General features: G+C 48.3%; 1 protein-coding gene and 1 pseudogene across 4 annotated transcripts in view; one reads left to right on the forward strand and one right to left on the reverse strand.

The window, feature by feature from the left end:
• Window positions 1–1,289, reverse strand: part of PCGF5 (polycomb group ring finger 5) — a 114,844-nt gene extending 113,555 nt beyond the window's left edge. For 3 of the 4 annotated variants that reach the window (XM_067710024.1, XM_067710025.1, XM_067710021.1), the window contains exon 1: window positions 1,182–1,289. The gene's annotated coding sequence lies outside the window, so the exon portion shown is untranslated. The remainder of the gene's footprint in view (window positions 1–1,181) is intronic. The other variant, XM_067710023.1, reaches the window with a different exon arrangement.
• A 9,053-nt stretch (window positions 1,290–10,342) lies between these two features.
• On the forward strand, window positions 10,343–11,360 carry LOC137208456 (ADP-ribose pyrophosphatase, mitochondrial pseudogene; annotated as a pseudogene).
• The last annotated feature ends 554 nt before the right edge of the window (window positions 11,361–11,914 follow it).

An 11,914-nucleotide genomic window follows, 5' to 3' on the forward strand; every position in this document is an offset into this window, starting at 1 on the left:
GCCACCCCCAAAGTTCCCCCAAATTGCGGGAGGAGGGAGAAAAATAAGCCGCCGCCCTTTTGCATTCCCTCTCCCGCGGCCCTCCAAGGCGTCACCGCCGAGGAAGGGTCGCCGTCCCTGGGTCAGAGGCACACCGGGAGTATGCGCGGGGTGGACGCCGCAGGAATCATCGGCGCCTGGTCTGCGGGGCGATGATTCATTAACCGCCCCGGAGCCCACGGCCACACGTTCCGAGCGCACTAGGACGGCCGCACACGCAGCTTCTTTAATATTAAACAAATGTTTCAAAGTACAAACGCCCGGAGCCAGAAACGAGTAGACCCAGGCAAGGCGGCGGAGAAGAAACAGCACGTTTCGGCCGCTGCCCGAATGTTCCCGGGGCCGGGAGGGGAGCTGCGGGCACGTCGGTCCACCCGGCCGCCGCCCCGCACCTCCCCGTCCCCGGCAGGCGCGCGGGCAACACCCGCAGGGGGCGAGGAGGGCGCACAGGTGGGCCCCCGCTCGCCGTGACTCCCGCCCCTCCCCGCCCCTCGCGGAAGGCCAACGCGCCGCCCGCTCGCCCCTTTCCTCTCCGTGACATCTTATATAATAACCCGAGCTAATCAAAACGGAAGCGACGCGCGCTGCCGGGGCCCGACTCCCGGCCTCCACTGGATGCTCGCGCCCCGATCCCCCAGCCCCCCAACTAGGCGCCGGGGCGCGCGGCTCCGGGCGGGGGGAAGGGCCCGAGCGCCGCCTCGGCTCGTCCCTCCTCGGAGAAGGCGCTGCCGCTGCCGGTCCCCGTCAGGAAGCCGCGAGCGTCACAAACTGCGTCAGCTTCTTCAAACACGTTTCACGGGCTCCCTCCAGCCGGGGAGCCAGCCGCTCCGGCGGCCGGGCCGCGGCCGGGGCTGGCAGGAGCCCCTCCGGGGAGGAGAAAGTTCCTCGGGGCCCTCCCCTCGCCCGCCGCGCTTCCAGCCCCTCTCGGCGCGACGCCTGCCCCGCCGCGCAGCCCGCCGGCCCGCCCCGATGGCAGGTTAGGCAACTTGTGACCCCCAGGCGTCTGGCGGCCCCCTCCCGCTCACTAGGCTCCCCTGCCGCCGGGGGCCTCCTCCCGGCCCAGCGGAATACGGCGACGCCAGAAACTTCCCCCGGCCACGCCGGGCGGGGAAACCGCCCGGGTCCCAGCGCATCGCCCTTACCTTGCTCTCGGGAGGCCACGAGCCGGGCGGGCCGCGCGGGGCGCGTGGTGCGCGAGCGCGCGCGCGTGGGGCGGTAGGTGAGGGCGCCCGCGCCGGCGGGGGTGGGGCGGGGCCGCGGGCGGGGCGGTGGGGGGGGCGGCCCGGCGGGCGGGCGCGAGGCGAGCAGAGCCGGCTGCGGCGGCGGCGGCGGCGGGCGCGGGGCGAGTGCGCCGAGGGGGCGGAGGAGTTGCCGTGGGTTTGTTTACGCATTGCTGCCCGGCTCGGGGCACAGCCCGCACTCCCTGATTGGACACAAACTGGGGCACAGCCTCTCGCCGCCGCCCGCCAGGCCTCCTCGAGCAGCCGCCGCGCAGCTCCCGGAGCGCCCTACCCGGCACGGCCCGCGGCGGCGTCCGGGCCTGGAGGGGACGAGCCGCGGCGGCAGCTGGGCGCGGGGCCCGCACGTTGGCCCGGGGCTCGAAAGCGCCCACCTGTAGGGGCCCGACCTTGGCAAGGAGAAATTCGAAACTTCGGAGGCTGGAGTCCTCGTATCTTCCAGCCGTAGAAGGAACCCCCCACCCACCCCTTCCCCTCCCCCCTCCCCCTCCCCCGCCCACACACACACACACACACACACACACACACACACACACACACGGAGGACGCTTGCCCTTGGTGGAGAGAAAAGCCGCTCAATTGAGGTTAACATGCCCCTTTGGTGATGGTCAAGCTGAGGCTTCCCATGTATGAGCCATCTCTGAGACCTCTCGGTTCCTTCGCCTGTCTCCAGCTTCTCTGCGTGTAAATCCGTCCTCCGCGCAGAATTCAAAGTTGCCACCCCAGAATTGACCTTGCCACGTGATGCTCAAGATCCTCCGATGACTCCCGTTGCCTCAAACCCCAACTCCTTAGTCTCAGAGCCTTCCATAGCTGGGCCTCCACCTTTCAGCCTCTTTTCCAGTGACCAACCCTCACCCCCAAAACCCTTGTCTACAGACAACACCTCAGATGCCCCTGTTCTTTCACAATTGATTTTGATCCTGCTCTGTTCTCTGCCAGAAGACCCGTAGCCCCCTCGACCTGTCAAACTTTAATAGACTCAACTTGTCCACCATCTCTGTGCAGCCTCCCCGAACCCTGTGCAGAATCCTCCCTTGTGGCTGCCATCAGCCTGGCCTGAGGGTCAGTCGTGTGCCCAACTCTGTGTCCCCACTAGGCTGTGAATTCCTAAGAACAGGAACCTGGTTTTAACAGGGCTCTGAGGATGGGAGAGATGAACGCCTGAAGAATAAAATTGAGTGTCTGCAGCTCTGCTGGAACTGCAAAAACGAGAGTATCAAAAGGGTCTCTTGATAGACCATCCACAAACCTTATCTTGCAAAACGCAAACACTTCCAAAAACTGAGAATGTCCTCCCAATATGTCTCTGTGTCTCCGCCTCACCACACCTAGCTACGTGCCCTCTATACTCCTCATGGGCACTTAATAACCCTTGGAGGAATAAAACTGAGATGTTCCTTATACGGAGGCTCAAGGTGATCAAAGTGAGTACAGTAAGTCATGAAGGAATGGACACGAATGGCCACAAACCCAGTCATTTTACAGATAATTCCCTGGCTAGAGTTCCTCAACTCTGGCAGCCCCTGTGGATTCATCACTCTCTAATCAAACACTGGAGAATTGGCCCCTGACCCTTCGTAACTCTTGGGTTGGCTGGATTTCTTTCTCTCACGAAATGCATGGCTTTCCCTGAGACAGCCGTCTTTGAACTCCAAGGGTGAATACAACTGAAAGTAAAGTTTTCTTTTCCAGGTACTTCAATAGTGATAATTTAATGCAGTGCATTAGTTACAAAGCTGTTGAAAGAACTAGAATTACAACCAGGAGAAAGTGAGGCAACCCTGAGATTAGCAACTGCTGGGTACATCTCCTCCCCTAGGGCTGGAGGGGCAAAGGGAGGAGGCTGCCAGAACCATGAAGCCTTGTCCAGTGGGAGCTGGAGCCATGAAGGAAGTGCAACTACTGCTGGAGATGCCTCCCAAAGCAGAGAGAGTGGAAGGAATCCCCTGGCTCCTTCCTTCCTCTCACCTTCCAGGACCACCCAGTGGTAGAAAGCAGCAGAGGGCAGGGGTTAGAACCCCTCCAATAACAGATGAGAACAGAGAAACGAGAAGGAATCTGAGAGCGCTCTGGACTTGGGTGCTTCACTTGCTTACCTCCAGGACTCTTCCTCTGGGGGTTGGGTTTTGCCAGGGCAGCACAAACCTTTTCTTTCCAAACCCCAGAACTCCCTTCCTCTTTCTTTTTCTCTTTGCCCTTTTGCTTCCACTTCTTCTTCCATCCTCTTCTCTCCCATGACTCCTGTATGTTTACTTTTTCTCTCTTACTTCTCTATCTCTGGCTCTCATTTTTCTCCTTGTGTTCTCATATACCTCCTCCTGACCTCTTTTTTTCCCACTGAGTCCCGTCCCACCTCTGCTTGTCCTACTCCTTCCTGGGCAGGAGGGCAGCCTTCTTCAGCATGAAGGAGATGAGCAAGTTCCTATGCAAGTAACGGAATTCGGAACTATCACACTGTTGCCTCTCTAGACACTATTTCACCTATGTTATCTCATTTTAATCCTCACCTCACACCTAGTAGCTAGGCATCATTGAATAGCACTTTGGTGGCTTCATGATTGTGCATCTCAGGAAAGGGTTTGCTGGTGTGGGTCACCAACGACACTACTGATGGTCCTCTTAACCTTCCTCATCTCCAAGTGTTTCCCTCCACCCTTTCTTCTCCTTATCCTACATCTTTTCCTTTCATTAACACAGATATTTTTTCTAGATCCCAACCCCCAACAGTCTAATACACCTCCAGTCTAAATCTCCAAAGACTGAGAATGGCTACTTGAAAGAGGTGGCATTTCAGTTGGTTTTTGAAGGCTGGATAGAATTTCAGTAGATGGAGATTGAGGAAGGACATTCTTGGTGGAGCAGCGAATAATATGGTCCAACTCTAATGAAACACAAGAGATGGCTAGGAGATAAGACCAGATTTCAGAAATTTGTCTTTGGAGCTCAGTTCTCTAAGACAGACCACTCAGAAACAGAGATTAACCCTAAGTATATTAAGTACAGGTATAATTCATATAATTGGAATCATAACATTTTAAAGCCAGAAAGAAATCTAGACATTGTCTGACCCAACATGTCCATTTTTAAGGGAACTGAGGCCTCAAAGACCTAGGTAACTAGAGTATCATAGTAGTTAACCACGGGCGTTAGAGTTTGACTACCTGTATTCAAGTCCCTGCTTTGACAAATGTTAGGTGATATGATCTTGAAGTTATCTGTGTTTAAGTTTCCTCACGTATAAAACAGGAAACATGATAGAACCTACCTCAGTGGGTTGTTGTAAGAATTAAATGTTTTTACAAGTAAAACACATAGCACAGTACCTGTCATATAGTCTGTCTTCAATAAATATAGGTGAGTATTGTAACGTTTTCCTAGAGTTATTCAGCTCGCAAACACCAGAGCCAGAACTGGTCCCCCAAATCTTTTAAGCCGTAGTTGAATATCCTCTCCATTACTAGAAGTTATGTCTCAGGGTGCTTGTTGAATGCCATCTATGAGACTGTGGTGCTCCTCTGGTCTGCTGTTTAAAGAAGTGCTCAGTTATCCTAGCTCCCATTCCTCTACATTTCCACCAGCCTCAGCAATCCCACTGTGCGGTCAGTCCTGCATATGTGAAGTTCCACAAGAGGAGAGGGACATGAAAAATAGCAATGGACGTGTGTTTCATAGTCAACAATATAGCTGACAAGTTCTGATATAGTCAAATTTTACTAATTTAAATTTCAAAGGACCAAAAAAATCATCGAATTAAAGGAGTTGGAATGATCTGTCATTCTGCAGCCAATGGAGTATCAAACCCGCCAGTTTAAATTCTGGTGGTTCCTTAGGGGAACTCACTGAGATCAAGAAAAAGCCTTCCTTGAATCAAGTGTCCAATCCTTCAATGAGACTGTGATGGTAGAGAATCTTCTTTGTCCTTCCACCTTTCCTTTCTGAGTCTCTGGTCCCGCTTTTCAAAACTCCCCAGCTCCGTGACCTTCATGCAGCCCACTCTCTGGACTGTAAGAATCTTGAGGCAATGAACCACAATCTACTAACCTTTTCACCTCTGGAACGCAGCTCAGGACCTGGGCACAATAGGAGCCCACACATCGTTGAACTGACTGATGTGAGCAATGCCACACATATCGAAAGGATCCCTTCCACCTCCTCCTCCAAAGCTTTGTCTCCTCGGTTGGTTGTCCTTAGCCAGTTGTCAGCCTGCTTCACTAATTCACCAGAAAGCATGACAACAGCTGAATGTGAAATAAATGTGCATTTTACAAGACAAACTACATTCAAAGGGATTTATTTTAATGGTGGAAATCCAGGCAACATTTTAAGAGGATCAGAAAGATATTTTGGGGGCAGCTGGACTTCCGTAACACCTTCACATCACACCACGCAAACTGAAGTTTATCTCTCTGACAAATAAAGCCTACTTGACTTTGATTCTTATACATTTTAGTTTAGATTTCTTGGGTTAATTTGGAGACAGCCTCCATTCTAGATAAGACTGTATTAATTATCCCACCTAAGTAATTTCTTAAAAGGCACAGTTTTCTTTAATCTTAAAAATGTCAATCATTGTCCCATTGTCCTCTTTTACATCAAAGCCAGACTAATGACCCAATACCCTGAGCACTCACTGACTTTTTAAGCCCCAATATCTTTCTTCCACTTCCTCTATTTCATTTACATGCATCCTCTAGGAAGCTGGAAGGAATCCAAAGGATTAATTCTAGATCAGCTCCTCATTTTGTAGGAGAGGAAACTAAGGCACAGGGATGTCAGTGGCAGAATCTCGAATTCCCAGCCATCACCCCATGCTCTGTCCATCTAAAAGCGAACTCCGCATGCAAACTGTCCTCCTGACTTCCCTGTTTCTACCTGTTGCCACCATCCTTTGGGCCCTTTAAGATTAAAATGGGTGGTCTTTGACTCTTCCTTCTCTTCAGGCCTCCCCCTTCCACATCAGGATATCTCTGACTTGTTTTTCTAGTCTGAACTGGCCCATGATTCAGGGCATTTTCTCTTTACAATTGTGTCACTACAATAGGTTGCTAATGGTTTCATTGTCTCTCGCCAATCTCTTCCTCTTATACCGAGTGAACCTAGCAGAACCATTTAATATAACTTAACTTTTTTAATAGGTATAATAAAGTGGTGACATTTTGCCATATAAAGTCAAATCCAACATGCATTTATACTATCAGTGAAATACAAGTTTATTATTGTCAAGCTTTTCCAATTCTGAAACATATACCAGTAACTAGCTGTGTGACTTTAGGCAAGTTATTTAACTTCTGTGAACTGCCATGTCCTCAGTCTGTTAACTGGTGATCTTATTAGTATATGTGTCTAACTCATAGGGTTGTTTGAGAATTAGGTAAGATAATAAATGTAAAGTAATTAATAATAATCATTGTAATAGGTACTATTTGTTGAGGTTTTACTATGGGTCAGGCATTATTCCGAGCTCTTTAAATGAATTATATCACATTGACCCTTTAACATAGATTCCATTATTATTCCTAGATGAGAAAACTAACGTCCAAAGGAGTTCAGAAACTTTCCCAAGATCAACAAGCCAAGAAGAGGCTGAACCAGGATTCAAAACTGGGCAGTCAAACCTGGGCGAACCTGTAAGCCACAGACTGGTACATAGAAAGCACTTAGTAAATGATAGTTATTTTATTGTTGTTATTTCTTATGAGTATCATCACTTTAAAGAGAGGAGAAACCCTTTTCTCTGCCTTCCTTCCAGATTTCTTTCAGAAGTTGAGCCTTAGCATCACTTTGGGAAGAGGTGGGTAATTCATGATAATCCAGTTGCCTTGGTACCACTTGTTTCTGCTTCCCAAAGAGAGGTTGGAAGGATGATCAGGGATTCTTGCACTGCTAGGGCCCTGTAATCACCCTGGTCTTCCCCGTCCCCATAATATTCTTGATAAAATGGGAATCACACATGCAATCTCTAGTCCAGGAATAGTTCAAAGTGACAGGTCAAAGGTTTGTTCTCTGATTGTGCTTAGAGTTCCTTTAGGGCTTTCTCGTGGATGGGACCAGAACATTCTCTCTGTCTAGCTCTGTTTGTTTTTCTGCCTCAGAAGACAATTTAGGAAAGAGAATCTCCCCAGTGGTTTCCCAACAAATAATTCTTTTGGTCTCTATTATAGTATTTCATTTTCTTCCCTTAGGGCACCTTTTGCACTGTGATCATCAAATGGTCTGATTTAAGTCTTCTTCCCTTTGATGATGCTAAAAGCAAAACAAACCCCTCATTACTGGTTTTGATGTTCCTTACCAGGTGCTCCATCAACTCTTACTTGGTCCAGTCTAATTCTGAATTTACTTGACACACCATGCCTTCCTTGCTCCCTTGCCTTCCTCAAGTGTCACTGCCCCCTGGCATCTGGTTGTTTATATTTGAACATCTGGTCTTTTTGCTTCATAGCATTTGACCTTGGCCTTCCAATGATGAGATTTTCATACATCCTGGAATCATACAATTTTAAAGCCAGAAGGACTTTTGTAGATAACAGAGGCCATCTGATTCCTTTTATATGAAGAATCAGGACCCAAGGAAGCCAAGGTCGGATGCAGAGCTACACAGCCTATGATGGGGAAGCTAGAACCAGACCCAATACTTCTGCTTCTTTCGTTTCTTGTGAGTTAGATTATGATACCTGGAAATAATAATATGAGGAATTTACAAGTGTCTTCTCCCAAAATATTTAAATTTTCATATCAGTGGTTTTCCTAATACATTTCTGGGAGGCTCAGAAGAATAGGAATTCCATGATTGAAGAAATGAAGCCATAAGAAGACATGAGTTTCAGAGCTGGGACCATGCCCCTTAATGATCATCTTTCTTTTCTAGTGGTACTTTGCACACAGCAAATTCTCAACAATGATGACAATGGTTAATGATGACCAGGTCTCATATGTGTCTGCTTTCAATTCTCTTCTACCATTGTGTTCTCTATAGTCCCAGCTGTTTCTGGGTTTCAAGCCTTTCGGAAGCGTAGCTCACTCAGTTTATGAGGGTGATGAGTGAGTATTCAGTAGCTGTCTTCCAATAGTGATGATGATGATGATAACTTGAAAGGATGAGAGATCTACCCCCAAGCACACATATGTATTTTGAAACTCTTCTAAACTTGAGGACGTGTGTTCTTAAAATAATACCAGCGATTGCATTCTCTAGTCAGGTGGTTTGGAAAATACTGGATGAAACAGAATTAAACTGTTGGGTTGCTTTGTTTCTACTGGAATTCACAGGATCTTTAAAACATTCTATGAATCCTAAACTCTTAAAGGAGGGTGATAAAATATGTAGAATTTCCCAAACATATTTGACCATCAAATCATTTATTCCTTGAACATCTTTCTCATAGGAGTGGTGTAACATGGAACAAATTTTGGGAAATGTTAAATATCCTTTGGGTTTAAATTAGAGTATATAGTACTCCATTTGTCCTAAAACTATCTGTTTCAAATGTTCAGAGACCTTTCCCTAGGGTTTGTTTTCTTAGATATAATGACTTAGCCTGTACCGCTGCTTCACATATCATTTCAGGACCTAGACGCTGTTGTTTTTCAGCCTGAATTTTTCCAGACAGTGAATCGTAGCTTATTTAACTCTGATCTTGTATGTGAGCCACTCAATTCCCATGATCATTTCAACTGTCCTGTTCTAATCTACAGTTTGCAAGGTGCAGGGTCAAAAAGTTAATGATAACTATAGTAATGACAACTAGCATTTCTGAATATGTATGATGGACGAGTTATGTACAGCTTTACGTGTGACAGCCTACTTAATTGTCACCAGAATTCTATGAGGTAGATATTTCTATTTCCATCTTACACTTGAGGAAACTGAAGTGAGCTTTTGTAACTTAAGTAACTTTGCCCAAGAAGATCCCAGTTAAGGAGGGAAAGCTGGGATTTGAACCTGATTGTGTTCAACTCTTAAGGATTACTGTGCACTGCCCTTCCCATGTTACTCCTATTTTTTTTTTTATTTATTTTTGGCTGCATTGGGTCTTCATTGCTGCACGTGGGCTTTCTCTAGTTGTGGCAAGCAGGAGCTACTCTTTGTTGCGGTGCGCGGGCTTCTCATTGCGGTGGCTTCTCTTGTTGAGGAGCACGGGCTCTAGGCACGCAGGCTTCAGTAGTTGCAGCACGCGGGCTCAGTAGTTGCGACACATGGGCTTAGTTGCTCTGCGGCATGTGGAATCTTCCCGGACCAGGGCTCGAACCTGTGTCGCCTGCCTTGGGAGGTGGATTCTTAACCACTGCGCCACCAGGGAAGTCCCTACTTCTATTTTTAAATGTATGTGCTGCCTCCTCAACTAGAATCCTTTAAGAGCAGAGGCCATATGGTCCAGACCTCAGTACAATCTTCTGTGCTTGACAGCTCCTGGTATGCGGTAGCCATTACTCCTTTGAATATAAAGCTTGTGCAACCTGCCTAAGCCATTCAGCTGGTAAAATGATGGGCCTGAGATTTGGAACCATCCCCCATACCATGTGTGCACACCTCATGGATTTCTCACCAGGACCATGCAGGGTGCACCAACTGAGCTTTCTCCTTCAAGGGCACCCTCACCAGGCTTTTGAGCATCCCAAATAAGGAGCCTTTTGTCCCGCAGAGCCTCCAACACATTCTTTCTGCCTTCTCCCAAACAGATACTGGTCCTAGACTAGTGAACTAAGTCTACCCAGAAGACTAACACCCTGCTAAGCAAGAAAGCACTTTTGTTGTGTGCTGATTTTGTTGGTGGTGTTTGAACAATGTTCTCAACCCTTTAGAATCCCTTCCAGACGTTGAAATCTTTCAATGTAGCGAAGTACAAACGCAGCAATGGCCCCAAGGGGGCGCTGGGCGGGGTTTGTGGTGAGGCGCTCATCCTCTGCTGCTCAGCTGTGCCGTTGGCCCCCTACTGGCAAGGTCGGGAGCCCCGCCCTTGCGACTGGAAGCGCCCCACCTGAGAGCAATGGAAATCCTTACAGCCTACTGGGTGGTGAATGGCTGGCATTCACCCAACGCAGCCAAAAATGGCCTGGCAAAGGCTTTAGCGACCGTGTCTCTCTCTGTGGCCTTGGCCTCTGTGGCAGTCAGGCCCATTAGCTGCCCTAACATCTCAGCCGGCTAGAGCCCATTTTCCTCACATGGGTTTCCTCCAAACTTCATGTCCGTTTCAAACGGCCCTGCTGAGACGCCCCACAAGAAGGCCAGGACATCGTCTTACCCTGGCTCTAAAGTGGGGCAAAGCCAGGTCCCCAACGGGAAAGTGAGCTGGCTGGTTGAGTGGCCGGAATACAAGGCTGTCGAGTACACTTCTGGCTCAGTCTTGGCCGGACCCAGGTGGGCAGACCCTCTTTTGGGTGGAAGAAACTTCTCTTTTAAATTTAATGAAAAGGATGAGCATGTTGAGAGAAGGAGCCAGAAATGGTTGGTATGAGGTTGAAAATGGTAGACCTAGAAATCCTGCAGTTCAGCCAGGGCTGGTTGGCTGAGGGCTTTTGGGGCGTTGGGGCCCCAATCATGCTGCAGATCCCATCCTAACTGGGTGGAAAAAGGATAGCAAGGGAAGTACAGTTACCCACGCTGTTTCTGGGAGAAACATCCTGCAATTTGTAGCCATCAAAAGGAAGGACTGTGGGGCATGGGCCATCCCAGGGGGGGATGGTGGATCCGGGAGAGGAGATTAGTACCACAATGAAGAGAGAATTTGGTGAGGGAGCCATGAACTCCTTACAGAAATCCAGAGCAGAAACACAGGAGTCGAAGAAACAATTGCACAAACTATTCAGCCAGGAACACTTTGTGGTCTATAAAGGCTATGTGGATGATCCCTGGAACACGATAACATGTGGATGGGGACAGAGGCTGTGAACTACCGTGATGAAACAGGGGAGGAAATGGATCATCTTCTTCTGGAAGCTGGCGACGATGCCAAGAAAGGGGGATGGGTGGACAATAATGATAAACTCAAGCTTTATGCCAGCCACTCCCAATTTATTCAACTTGTGGCCGAGAAACGAGGAGCCCACTGGAGCGAAGACGTGTACCCTGACTGCCATGGGTAATGGCGTGGAGTCTCATGCAAGCCAAAGGCCTTCAGATGAACACAGGTAGATAAGAAGCAAACAACTCAGGACTCCCATTGAACAGGACGGGAGGATTACTTCTTTTGGTGATTATTTCCCAAACTCTTCACAGGCTGGAAGCTTTGTATCAGGGAATAATATTAGACTCATATGGGGAAATGGAATCACAAACTTTCTGGCTTTCTAATTGGAAGAAGAATACAGTGACCTCTTCTATATGTTGTACACATGGCTTTAACCAAATTATACAACTAATGCTCTTTGAAGAATTATGGCAAAGATAAATTCTTACCCACCATAGCCTCTACTTTTCATACAGCTTGCATTTGTCAGTTCTTTCTTTCTCCTGATGTGTTAGACTGTGGTTTAATCTAATGTATAATCTGATTTTTGGGTTAACATTTGTTTTTCAAATTTAGCTATATGTGATCTTGTATTCACTGCTTTCAAGTACAGAAGCTCTTTGGTTATTCTTGTTTTAGAACCTTCAGTTTTATGGGAAAAGTTCCATCTCTATTTTAGTCCATAAGGAT

Source organism: Pseudorca crassidens, chromosome 16 (assembly GCF_039906515.1).
Source record: "Pseudorca crassidens isolate mPseCra1 chromosome 16, mPseCra1.hap1, whole genome shotgun sequence".
Taxonomy (NCBI): Eukaryota; Metazoa; Chordata; class Mammalia; order Artiodactyla; family Delphinidae; genus Pseudorca; species Pseudorca crassidens.